Consider the following 13,730-nt stretch of genomic DNA (forward strand, 5'->3'; position numbering starts at 1 on the left):
AGACTTAAAGGAAGCATACCTGCACATCCCTGTCAAGGGAGTCTTGCAGAAGATACCTACGCTTCAAAGCAGGCTACATGCACCGTCAGTTCTCTGCACTGCCCTTTGGCTTATCTACTGTACCCAGGGTATTCACAAAGTTCTTAGCTCCAGTCATTGGATTTTGCAGGCAAAAAAATATTCAAATGTACCCATACCTGGACGATTGTCTAATTCAGGCAGAAAGCCAGGACATACTTTTGAATCATCTGGCCTTTGTTCAAAGATTGCTGACTTGTCTGGGGTACACCATAAACAAAAAGAAAGCACACCTGGTACCCTGTCAACAAATTATATTCCTGGGAGCAAGCTTAAATACAACTTCCCAGATGGCTTTCCTCATGCCAGAGAAACGGATTCATTTGACAACCTACTTCAAACAAGTGGCCAAAAAAACCCAGTTATCTGCAAGGCAAATACTGCAAGCCTTGGGGTTCATGGCCTCCTGCTTTCTTCTAATTCCATCTGCAAGGCTGCATATGAGAAAACTACAATGGTATCTCAAAAACCTATGGTGTCGACATTCTCAGGATCTAGAAGCAATGATTCCAATCATACCTTGCCTACACCTAGAGTTCCATTGGTGGGCAGAGGTCTGCCACCAAAACAGGGGACTAGCATTCACACTACCTCCTGCCGCCCAAACCTTAACAGACACATCAATCTATGCATGGGGGGCTCACCTGGCAGGGAAGTGCATTCAGGGCAAATGGTACCAAAGTCAAATACACCTGCACATAAATCAAAAGGAAATGTTAGCTGTACAAAATGCTCTGACAGCCTTCAAGGACTACATTCTTCCAGGACAACTAATGGTAAAGACGGAGAACACCACTGTCATGTGGTACATAAACAAGCAGGAGGTACACATTCTTACCCCCTCTGCAGACTAGCCATGGCATTGTCGAAGACAGCCTTGAGCTACCAAGTGAATCTACAAGCTCAATTCCTGCCAGGAAAACTAAATACACTGGCAGATGGAATAAGCAGAAACCTCATGGACCCACACGAGTGGAAACTGGAACCAAGGATTTTCAACATGTTGACAAGCAAATGGGGGAGCCCAGATATAGACCTGTTGTCCTCCCCCTAGAACCATCAATTGGACAAATTTTGCACAAGGATTCCCCACAAGCTAGCTGGAAAAGTGGATGCTCTATCCTTCAGCTGGAAAAAACTATCATTTTATGCCTTTCTTCCTCTGCTCTCCAAGGTACTATAAAGATCAAACAGGACAAGCCATGGACAATTTTTAATTGCCCCAGACTGGCCACGCCAACACTGGAAGCCTCCTTGTACAGTGTGTCACGCTTGGCCCCGTGGCATCTGCCTTTGTACAGTGTGTCACGCTTGGCCCCGTGGCATCTGCCTCAGACCTCTTCCCTGTTGTCTCAGCAGGAGGACCAGATTCTGCACCCTCCACTGCAAACCCTGAACCTAGCAGCCTGGCTAATTACCTAATATCTCCTTTCCACCCCTCAGTAAATCAGTGATGGATATCATTTTTAGAGGCAAGGAGGCCTAGTACTAGAAAATCTTATGCTGCAAAATGGAAAAGCTTTTGTGCCTGGAACCAATCTTAAGGGATGAATGCAGCAGTGCCCAATTTACCTCAGATTCTACATACTTGACTGAGATGCTTCATAAGGGCTTGTCCTTTTTCTCCATCAAAATTCATGCCTCAGCCATTTCAGCTAATTATAGCACAGAGCCTTCCCTCTTCTCTCGCCCATTGTTCAAGCAGTTCCTCAGACTGGCCAAAAATTTAAGGCCACCCAGGAGAGCTCCAACTCAAGCCTGGGACCTTAACTTTGTCTTGGAGAAACTCTCTTCCTCCTTTCAAGTCAGTTGCTACTGCACATTTAAAATTCCTTTCTTGGAAAACAGCTTTCCTTGTAGCAATCACTTCAGCAAGAAGGGTATCTGAATTACAGGCCCTAATGGTAGTGGAACCTTTCATCATCTTTCATGTGGACAGGGTATCCCTCAGAATCAACCCCTCCTTCATGCCTAAGGTGGTATCCAGTGTGGTTCTTAATTGGTCCATTCATTTGCCTACCTTCTTTCCTAACCCACAGAACAAAGGGGAACGGATACTGCACTCCTTAGATGTGCACAGACAACTTAGATTCTACTTAAACAGGACTAAACCTCAAAGGAAATCTGAACAACTGCTGGTGGCATTTGCTGCAGGGACAGAGGGGAAAGCTATTTCAAAGCAAACTATTTCAAAATGGATAGGCCACTGCATTCATTTCTGCTATAAGCACCATGGTAAACCTATCCCACGGGGCATCGGACCCCATTCAACCAGGGCTACATCTACCTCTACAGCCTTTCTCAGGGGCATCCCTACCAGGGACATCCTAGAAGCTGCTACCTGCAGTTCTGTACATACTTTCACCAAGCATTATCATTTGCCAGTTTTCTCTAAATCCAGAGCTGGCTTTGCCACTGCAGTCTTGCAGGGCCTTATAGCTGGTTCTAATTCTATTTAAATTCCTCCTCCCAACCTTAGCTTTGGGAATCTACCCAAATGTAATGACTGCAAGAGTGAAATACGAAGAACATAGTACAGTTGTGTACACTTACCATAAATATAGATGTTCGAGTGTATTCACTGTTGCAGTCCTGCTTACCCTCCCTCCAGCCCCCTTTCTTCTTTTGACTATACCTCTACTCTCCCTTACTATGCTCAAATGTTTTTTAGTGTATTTGCTTTTTGGTTGTAGGTATATCCTTGTATTTTTAGATTTAATTGCTTCCCATTAGGGGGGCACCTGACATCTGGGGCAAGAAAAACTGATGTAATGGCGTTGGCTTCATGTTTTATTCCCCTGACGACCTGACATCACGGAAGAAGGGGCAGCAACCGACGCAGGACCCAAGACTTTGTTAATCAGGCTGACTGAGGGCTACTGCAAGCAGATAACCCAAATTTAATGACTGCAACAGTGAATACACTCTAACATCTACATTTATGGCAAGTGTACACAACTGTACTTTTTGACTGTTTCTTTAGAACTTACAATTATCGAGCCCTTAATGTCTAATCCGACTAGTTCTCCGATGCCTAAGGCTACGGAACAAAGACAAACTTTGGTGCTGACATCCTCAGATCCAACACCACAGTTACAGAACTCTACAAAAGTTATGTTTCCAAGAACTACTTATTCTCCCTTGTTTGATCCTTTTCCAGACAGACATCCATCACCCTATTTAGAGAGACCCAAGTCACCTTATGTGATGGCTGCCATTTCCTCTGGAAGTCTAACTGAAGGTGATGTGGAGAGACTGGTGAGAAAGCTCCTTTGGGCGCAAAGATTGACAGGATCCCTCCTCTTTTCCTACCCTGATGGGTGAAGGATTCCATTCCTCTACTACTCCACTTTCACTTCTTTCTTTAACTTGACTTGAAGGTTTAGAGTCTACATTTCTGAGCTTCCCAGTGCTGTCTGTGTTGGAACCAAAGATATTTCTGTCTTCAGAACCAGTTATTCCTCTGAGCTCTTTGGCTCAGTTGGAGCAGGGGACCTCTTATGGTTGTATCTGTCCTGTCGGTTCCAAGGGGCTGTAGTCAACTTCGATGTTGTTGGCGCCTTCTCTGCACCTCTGAGCTTCAGCACAGATCAGTTTGGCTCTGGCTTCTGCTTCGATAGGGACGTCCTCAGAGTGGGAGGAGATCTCTGTTCCCATATCCATTCTTGCCGATCTGAGATCCCTCACTTCTGTAGGTGGATCAGTCACCTTTTGAGGTTATGGAGAGAGCTATGACTGCAGCAATCAGCCAGTCTGCTTTTTTCTACTCAGAACATACTTTCTTGTCATGCCTGTGTTCAGTCTCAACCAGTCACTCCACAAGGACAGCGAGTGCCTAAATGTCAGGAATTCCAAATGGGAATGCTCTCTTCTTCTGATACTTCCCCAGATCATCCCACTAAGGAGGTCCCTAAGAAGGGTAAGTGGAAACACTTTGATTCCCCAGAGGAATCCATCATGGAAGACACTGACTTTGAGGGCAAAGGATCCCCAAGATCACCTCCTGATGATATCTTCTTTGGAGACATCCAGTCACCTCTCAAGATTTTCAGGAAGTCCAGCAGTCTGTCTGAGGAGTCTGTGTACCTGCAAGCTTTTGGTACTTGTCCATCTACTTCCTGAGTGACTCCACCCGCTGATGAGTTCATTGAGTTAATCTCTCCATGGGTGTGGAAGGCTCCCAACACCATTGAACCCATTCCCCAGAGACCTGACCAAATCATTTACTGCCCCAGAAGACAAATGCAAGGTTTGTCTGTTGATACCATGATCATTGCTTGTCGCTGCATCAATCGAAGGGGAACTAGCTGAGGAGAGTTCCTCTGTCCATCCATCCAGCAAGGAGTCTTGGGTGATGGATAGATTTGGGAAATGGCTTTATGCTTCGACCTTTAAAGTCCTTGAATTTCTTGGCACATTTCACTAGGCTGCAAAGGGATCTGATTAAGGAGCTGTCTGATACCCTTTCAAGATCGGTCTCTGAAGAAGTTCAGGAATCTGTGGCCTGTGTTGGCTATCCTTCAATCTGTATCTAACTTGTCCATGAGCTCATTTCTCATGCAGCCAAAGGGACAAGAGCAGTGGGTTCAGGCGTTGCCATCATGAGACACACCTGAATACGCTTATGTGACTTTGTGGAGCCCTTCAAGTCTTCATTCTTTAGTCCTTCCTTTGACAGCACATCCTTGTTTGGCCCTAAAGTTATAGAAACTTTGTCCAGGTGTGTGAAAGGTGGAAAGACCATCTCTGCCGTGGGCATGTTTTTTTCCACTCCTCAATGATCCTTTGCAAGGAATCAGCAGAGTACTGGAAAAATGTTGTTCAAAAAGTCCCAAGGGTCCTTTCAGAATGCACGTGGAGGTGGATCCTCCAGGGGTAGAGGGGGAACTTCAGTGGTAGACACCACCCTTGTGGCAGAAGAGGCCAGCAAAATCAAGCGTACAGAGATTCTTTCTTTGGCAAACCCTTACAGTGCTTCTGAAAGGAGGCCCAAATTTCATCTGGAGGCAGTTGGGTGTAGTCTATCTCTGCACCCGAGAGCTTGGCTAGAAATAACATCAGATGTCTGGCTGCAGAGGATCTTTTCCAGCGGTTGTGTTATTCCATTTTCCCTTCCACCTCCTCTTTGCAAAGGAATCCCTGATGCCCCACCCAATCTGAAGGAACAGGAAGTATTAAAAATTCAAGAACTGCTAGAAAAGGTGTCATCCAAGAAAGTCCCACCAGATGAGAGAAAATCTGGGACTTATTCAAGATTTTTTTTAGTGCAAGAAAGACAGGAGACTGGAGGCCAGTTTTGGATTTCCCATTTTAAACGAGTCATTTTGACAAACAAAGCTCCGGATGGTCACAGTTCAGTCCATTCTTCCATTTTTGGAACAGGGTGACTGGATGAGCTCAATAGACCTTCAGGATGCCTACTATCCTATAAAGATGAACAAGTGATCCAGAAAGTTTCTGCATTTCCGGCTGGGAGCCAGTCACTGCCAGTTCAGAGCTCTGCCCTTTGGTCTCACCACAGCCCCCAGGGTGTTTACCAAGTGCACGGCAGTAGTAGCAGCTCACTTGAGACTGCTGGGATTCTGAGTGTTTCCTTGCTTGGACGATTGGTTCATTACCGCTTCGACCAGGCATTAGCTGCTAGCAAATGAGCAGGTTCTCCAGATACCTTCCCATCTGGGAATAACAATAAACTATGAAAGATCTCGCTTTGAGCTGACACAGACCTTAGAGTTAATAGGAGTAATTTTGAACACAAAGATGACAATAGCCTCTCTTCCCCCAGTGGGACTACAGAGAATCAGATCTCAAGTCATGAGGCTAATCACCACCAAGAAAGTGTCTGCACAATTAATTCTACAGGCCACGGGATCCATGATGGTGGCCACAACTGTACTAGCCTTAGCCAGATTCCCTATGAGGAATTTTACAATGGTGGCTCGCAACACAATGGTTGATAGTACACCAACCAATATCACCTTAGATTACAGTCACCACCATTTGCAGGAGAGATCTCAAATGGTGGATTCAATTTGATCAAAACTTTTAAAGGGCCGTATTTTCCCCCTCTCTCAACCCAAGGCCACAGTGACTATGGACTCTTCCCAGTTATGGTGGGGGGGGGGGCATTATCTGGGGAATACAGTCCAAGGCACTTTAGAGGCCAACTTGTATATCAGTGTCCTAGAGATGAAAGCAGTGCTTTTAGCATTGCCAGGCCTTCCAGGATGCTCTCCCTTCAGGGACAATTGCGGTTCAGACTGACATGTCAGTCTGGTACATTAACAAGCAAGGAGGGACAAAGTCCTATCCCTTGTGTCGAGTAGCTCTGAGTGTGGCAGTGGGTGATCCCATCCAACCGTCTTCTCCTAGCAATGCACATTCCAGGGAAGTCCAGTGTGATGGCAGACAAACTGAGCGGATGCATACTCCTGCCTCATGAGTGGTCACTCAATCCAAAAGTGATAGAATGTTTAATCAGTGGGGCTGACCTTGCTGCAATATTTTCACCTCTCCCCTAAACAAGTGCAGCAACTATTTTGCCGTAATCCCTCCTCGGGGGGGGGGGGGTCACAGAGGTATGTTCTAGTCCAAAATTGGCCCTCATATCTTTTCTATACCTTTGCTCAGATTCCTCTAATGCCAGAGTTTCTACAGAAAGCAATGGTTGCATCATATTGCCCTCAACAGATTTGATTTCCCTTCCTTTGGCCTCATTTTCACCCATTTTGGATTCTGGACCCAGTTCCAGATCTTCTATCCGATCTGACAGACATAGCTCACCCAGACATTTTGAATCTCAAGGTGACAGCTTGGTCTCTTCAATTCCATTAGTAGCCAGACAGTCTGTGCTCTCTTCACCTGTCCAATTCATTCTTTTGGCTTCTTTATTTATTTATTTTATTTATTTAAATTTGTTGACTGGGAGTGTCCAACTGGACATGGGTCCATTTTCAGCTGAGGCCCGGGGAAAAAAGCTCCACAGTAAAATAAACAGCAGTAGTTACATTGAATTACATAGTGATTAACAATTTAACATAGAAATTACTTACAACATATTTACAGATGAATAACATAGTACATCAGTAGACAACTAGAATCTTTATCTGTGAAGTACATAACGGGCATTAACAAATGTAACAATGAGAAGTTCCTGCTGTATAATAAGTACTAGGCTTATGAGCATCTGAGCTTGCTATCATCAAGGTAGTTAGTGGAGGTGAAAGAAAGGTAGTAGTTGGATGGGGTGGATGATATTAGAGTGGGAGTTGCAAGGGCATAGCCAGCATGTTTTTAGGTGTGCTTTTAATAAAGTTTTGAAGTTGGTGCATGATGGTACGGAGGCAATTGTGGGTGGGAGTGAGTTCCATAATTTGGCTATGGCGCAAGAGAATAGTGCTTCACCAGCAGAGTTATTGGCTTTAGTGATCTGCAAGTGATTTTTGTTGCTGGATCTTAGTGGTCTGGTGGTGCGATAGGGTTGGAGTAGATTCTGGAGGGATGGGACATTTAGTGGATGGTTTACTAGTTTGTGGGTGAGTGAGAGTTGATACCACTGAAGGAGGTGAGGGAGTTCAAGCCAGCCCAGTTCAGCAAGTGAGAGACAGTGGTGACTACGGTAGGATGCCCCTGTGGCGAATTTTGCGATTTTGTTGTAGCAGGTCTCTAGCTTGTTTAGATCACATTGCCTTAGGTTGGTATATACTGGAGAGGCATAAAGTAGTAGGGTGGAGATAAGGTGGGAATTTGCTATTGAAATCTTTGCTGCTTTGGTGAGAAATTGTTTATTTCTGTATAATGCTCCTATTTTTTTGTGGACTTTTTTTATGGTCATGGATATGTGAATGTCAAATTTTAGTTTATTGTCTATTTCCACTCCTAGCAATTTGGTGTGTTCAGTTGGGTATATAGTGGTGTTGTCTTTTGCTGTGATGTTAAAGTGACAGTTGTTTTGAGTATGTTTGGTGGGTTGGAAGATGAGTAGTTTAGTTTTGTTTGGGTTGAGTATTAATTGGGCATCGGATAACCATGTTTCAACAGAGGAAAAGGCTTCCTGTGTGACTTTTTGCAGTTTGGGTAGGGACTGGGCTGAGCAGATGATAGTAGAGTCATTTGCGTATTGGATGAGTGTGCCATGTTTGGTGGCAGAGGCTAGATTATTGGTGTAAACAGAGAAAAGTAGGGGTCCAAGGATGGATCCTTGGGGAACTCCTATGGAGACAGGTAGTTGGGGAGATATGTCATTCTGCCATACAACGGATTGTTGGCGGTCAGACAGGTAACTCTGAAACCAGTTGGTGACTGATTGCGAGAAGGATAGGTTATTGAGGACAGAGATAAGTTGTTTGTGTGGGACCATGTCAAATGCTTTAGATAGGTCTAGGAAAGTAGCAGAGGAGAGATAGCCATTGTTTTATGCTGAAGGATAGTGTTTGTAAAGGAGAGTAAGGCAGTGGTGGTGCTATGGTTTGGTCGGAAACCATGCTGAGTACTGGAAAGGAGGTTGTTAGTAAGGAGGTAGTGTGAGACCTGAGAGTGTATGCATCTCTCTAGTATTTTGGAGAGTGGAGAGAGAATAGCTATGGGGTGGTAATTGGTTAGTTCTGCAGAGGGTCCGCCTTTGTGGAGGGGAATTATATGTGAGACTTTCCACAATGTGGGAACGTAACTTTCTGACAGAGATCGGTTAATCAAGATGGATACTGGGTAGGCCAGAGCATCAGCTGCGATATGTAGGTATTCACTTGGGAGGTTGTCTGCTGCTAATTTGGTGGGTTTAAGTTTAGTTAAGAGTTTTTTTATGTTGGTGGTAGGTACAGGAGAAAAAGAGAAGGCAGGGGGAGATTACTAGTTGAAGGTGTGGGTTGGAGGGGAGGGGGTTGTGTTGTTTAGCTAGTGATAGTATGGTTTGGGTGAAGTGTGTGTTGAATGAGGTAGCAATATTTTCTGAGGAGTGAGGGATGTTAGGAGGAGGGGTACTGACTTTACCTGGGTGGAGGATGGAGTTTATGGAGGACCAGAATTGTTTGGGGCTGTGTTGTGAGGAGTCTAGGGCAGACTGGTAGTATTGGAATTTGTCCCGTTTTATTAGCTTTTTGACTCTATTGCGTAGTTCTAGGAATTTCTGTCTAGCTGCGGGGTTTTGGTTTTGCGCCAGTGCTCCCAGGCTTTATCCCTGTTTTTCATTTCTGACTTAGTGGTTTTCTGTAGCCATGGGGAGGGTTGTGCTTTGGTTCTGGAAAATCTTATGGGGGCATGGTAATTAAGGATGTTCAGGAAGGTAGTATTAAAAGATTCAACTGCGTCATCTAGACTGAGGTACTTGCCAGTTACATTCTTTGAGGGATGAGATGAATGTGAGTGGGTTAAAGTTTATTTTTTTACGTATTTGACGATAGATGACAGGTTTAGCTTGGTACAGGTATTTTTTGAGTAGGAATGTTGGGGAGTAATCACTGAGGCTATCTGATAAGCAGCCTGTTATATATGACTGGGGGTTCTTACTGACTAGTATCCAATCCAGGGTAGAGTGTTTGCTGGAGTTTTTATTTATCCTTGTTGGTGACTGGACTAGTTGGGTGAAGCCATGACCATGAAGGTGTACATGATGGGTTGGATTGTTGCCAGAACAGGATTGCCAGTCAATATTGAAATCACCTAAGATGATAGTTTCTTGGGGGAGATGGTGGGTAGATCAGCTGAGGAGGTTTTCTAGTGGAGGGGGAGATGGTGGGTAGATCAGCTGAGGAGGTTTTCTAGTGGAGGGATGTTTCGGCCAGGTGGGAAGTAGCATCCAATTATGTTGATGGTTTTGTTTCGGTTAATTTTGAGGTTGGTATATAGTATTTCTTCATTGCCTATTTGTGGAGCTGATGACTTTAAGATCTGGATGTTTAGATGTTGTTTAAATATTATAGCTACACCACCTCCTTTTTTGTTTAGCCGGTCTACTCTTAGTATGCCATAACCTGTAGGGAGTATTTGCTCACTGGTAATGTGAGGTTTTAGCCAGGTTTCTGTCAGGACGACTATATCTGGGGAGTACAAGCCTATGGTGGCATGGAGTTCATGGACCTTGTTGGATATACTTCTAATATTTAGGCTTAGTAGAAGGAAGTCACTTGGCTTTCTATTGGCTGTAATATGGGAGAAGTTGTGATTTCTAGTCTGATTATGAGGATTGGGGTTGGAGATGGTAGGGCCAGGGTTGGGGTGGATGTCTCTACTTAGGGCTAGTTTTGATATGCATGAGATTATTAGTTTTCTCAGTTTTTGAATGTGTGTGTTTGTTTATAAGGGAAATGTTATGATTGTTCTCTGTGGGTAATAGGTATGGTGGGAGGGTTACTATGTTAAGTTGTAGGGATGCTTTACGTTTGAGTAATATAGTTGGTAGAATATGTGGGGGGTGCATAGGGATGGTTCTTGAGCTGGTGGGAGGGGAGCTGAGTATGGGTGAGACATGGGTGGTGGTGTGAGTAGTAGTACAGTGGTAGTGGTTGAGTGGGGGAATGATGGAGCATTGGTAGGATGTAAGATATGCAAGGAAAGTGCATGCAGTGAGCAAAGGAAAGGTATGCTTGTACATGTCAGTTGAGGAGGTGTGATAGTAGAGGGAATATGGAGGAGGTAGTGTTGGGTTAGCGCTGTGGTTGGCTATTGGAAAGATGGGAGGGGTTTGAGTGCAATAAAGGTGGGACCACTGGGGGCGGGAGGAAATAGGGGGCAGGGTGGGGAGCGAAGTGGGTAGAGACCCTGTTAGGTTCTTGTATGAGGGGCTGGAATCACAAAGCAAGACAAGTATGTGTTAAGAACAATCACAATTGACCAAGGACTGCTCTGAAACTGTAAGACTTGTCTTAATTTCTCAGGTGGAAAACCAGGATAACCTTGTATCAGTAGGCTACTGTGGTATAGTTTAAATAAACAAACACACAGTATTGATCAGTTATGGATACTATTTGCTAACAGAAGGGAATAAGAGAAAGTTGAAGATGTGTGTGGTGGTGGTGGTGGGGGGGGGGGGCTGCTTACAGCTAAAGCACAGTGCTCTTCAGGGGAAAATGAAGATTGGCTCAAACAGTTAGACACATACTCAAAGTTAACTGTAGCTGTTTGCAGACAGTTCAGACCCGGACTGCACTTTTCTTATAGGAATGTTAAAGGTGGTACCGCAGTTGAATACTTGAGTGGTGAGTACAGAGAGGAGTAAGCACTTTTGAGATGGTAAATATATATTATAAAGATTATAAAAAACACACTGAGCAAATAGCTACCACATGCAATGTCCTGAACCACTACTTAGTATATGCAGATACTGAGCCAATTGGAAGAACATTAGAAAACAAAAACCAGACAGTTATGCAGCCACAGATAAAAATATAGCGAGCAGCAATCTGTCGTGGTTGTCTAATGTGATTCTATCCACCAGTAACAGCACAAACTTATAGAAATAATTTAGACACTAGTATGAGCTGTCTACACACAACACTATTACATGAATAACATTAGTGAACAAAGTGCAGCTATGCAAATAGTCCATACATACTATTATACTAGTAACAACTTGGTGCATGCCATAGTAACATCAAAAATAAAGCATACAACATATTAGATGTCTAACACAATTCAACATAAACATATTACAAACCATCTCCATGTAAACTTTGCAAGAATAAATGGAAAAGGTTTGTTGTTTGGACACGTCAAAATGATTACCCTTTTTCAGCTCCTATTCTTAAGATTCTCAAGTTTTTAGCCTCTCTGTTCAATGCAGGGGCTTTGTCTTCCACTATTAAAATTCAATTAGTCAATATATCTGATTTTCATATTGGATATGAAGACTCATCTGTTGCTTCTCACAAACTTTATAAAGCTTTTTTGAGAGGTGCTCTCCTGTTGAAGCCTCCATACAAAGATCCAAACCCTCCGTGGGACCTGAACTTGGTGGTGCAAACAATCCTACAACCCCATTTTGAACTGGCCGCATGTTGCGATCTTGCGTTTTTGTCCTGGAAAACTATTTTCTTGGTTGCTATTACTTCTGCCAGAAGGATTTCAGAAATTCAAGCTTTATCTTGTAAACCACCATATTTGTTTTTTCGAAAAGATAGGGTGGCAAACCAACCCCTATTTTCTATGTAAGGTGGTTTCAGAAGTTAACATCAACCAAACCATTAACCTACCAGTGTTTTTCCCCAGTTATACTAATAAAGGTGGGTACTCCTTACACTTGTTAATGTTCATAGACCATTATGGTTGTATCTTCACAAAACAAAAGACATCATAAAAATCTGATAAATTATTTCTTTCCCAAATGCAAAACTTGCAAAACCTGTGAGCAAAGTGACATCGGCTAGATGACTAACAGATTTGCATTTTTTTCTTCTACAGCAAATTGGGGATTGCTTTATTGAAACCGGTAAAAGCATATTCCAGCTCCTAGAGCTGGGGCGACTTCACTTGTCTTTCATTCTAGAACCTCTATAGATTTTTGTGTAGCAGCAACCTGGGCTACTCCCCATACTTTCATTACTCATTACAAATTGGATTTGGTCTTCAACAGAAGAGCATCGTTTGGTTCAGTGGTGCTCAGGAACATTGTTCCTTGAATCTACCCAGGATCTAATCTAGCTGGGGACTCTGTCCCGCAGGTTGAGGATAGAATAAAATTGATGATATCAGATGAAGTTATGTACTCACCATAATATTCCATCTGTGTTGTCCATTTTCATTCTTTAACTCCCCTCCCTCCAACCCCCATGCCCTTGGATTTCTAGAGGAACAGGCGAGTAACAGAGCATTCTCCTAGCTATATAATTGTGGTTCCAGATATAGTGTCACTGAATGTCTTGCGATTAATATTTCCTTCTGTGCCTCAGTAAACTGTGGGGTAACTGGGATAGGTGCATTATGGGTAAGGGATAAGCTTGAAAGTTGTTTGGTTACCACGAGCTATGACTGCGTCAGAGTCGGTTGTGAGGATCGGAACTGGACCCACAGGTTGAGGAAGAATGAAAATGAACAACACAGATGAAACGTTGTGGTGAGTACATAACTTTTTTTTATGGGCCCACCAGTGTTCTGTGTCCACAGATAAAAATGGTCTATTCTTACACAATGAACATTGCCTATGATGAGCCATATCTGCCACAAGATGCATACTCACATGTGTGCACACTAATACTGCAAGCTTCTCTACAGAGAAGTTGGAGGAATACCAATTTCCCTATAGCATGTGTTTGTGGTGGTGGAGGAAAGTGGAACACCTGAAGAAAATCTTCACGGACAGAGCGGATATGCAGACTCCACACAGTAGGATCCACAGCCAACAACCCAACTAGAGATCTTTGCACTTTGAGATGGTAGTGCTAATTCTGCACTGTGCCAGTGATCAGTTTTCATACACAGAGCTAGTTATTGTGTACAGTGATGATGTTTGTTATGGAATGTGAAATAAATTATGGCCAACCTGTTTATCTCCGAACACTAGAACACCCTGCTCGCATACAAGAATAAGCCATAGCAGTAATCATGTTAACCTAATTTTAGCAAATATATTACACTGTGTGACATTGCTCCTGTCAATACCAGATCCATGACTGCTAACTGAGCAAACAGCCTCTCTGATGAAGCATTTCATCCACATATTG

The 13,730-nt window shown here is 43.6% G+C and overlaps 1 protein-coding gene across 1 annotated transcript in view; it reads left to right on the plus strand.

The window, feature by feature from the left end:
• Positions 1–13,730, plus strand: part of LOC122814351 (discoidin, CUB and LCCL domain-containing protein 1-like) — a 1,191,124-nt gene that overhangs the window by 173,806 nt on the left and 1,003,588 nt on the right. The gene's annotated exons all lie outside the window — the stretch shown is intronic.

Source organism: Protopterus annectens, chromosome 1.part1, assembly GCF_019279795.1.
Source record: "Protopterus annectens isolate FY-2018-M chromosome 1.part1, PAN1.0, whole genome shotgun sequence".
Taxonomy (NCBI): domain Eukaryota; kingdom Metazoa; phylum Chordata; order Ceratodontiformes; family Protopteridae; genus Protopterus; species Protopterus annectens.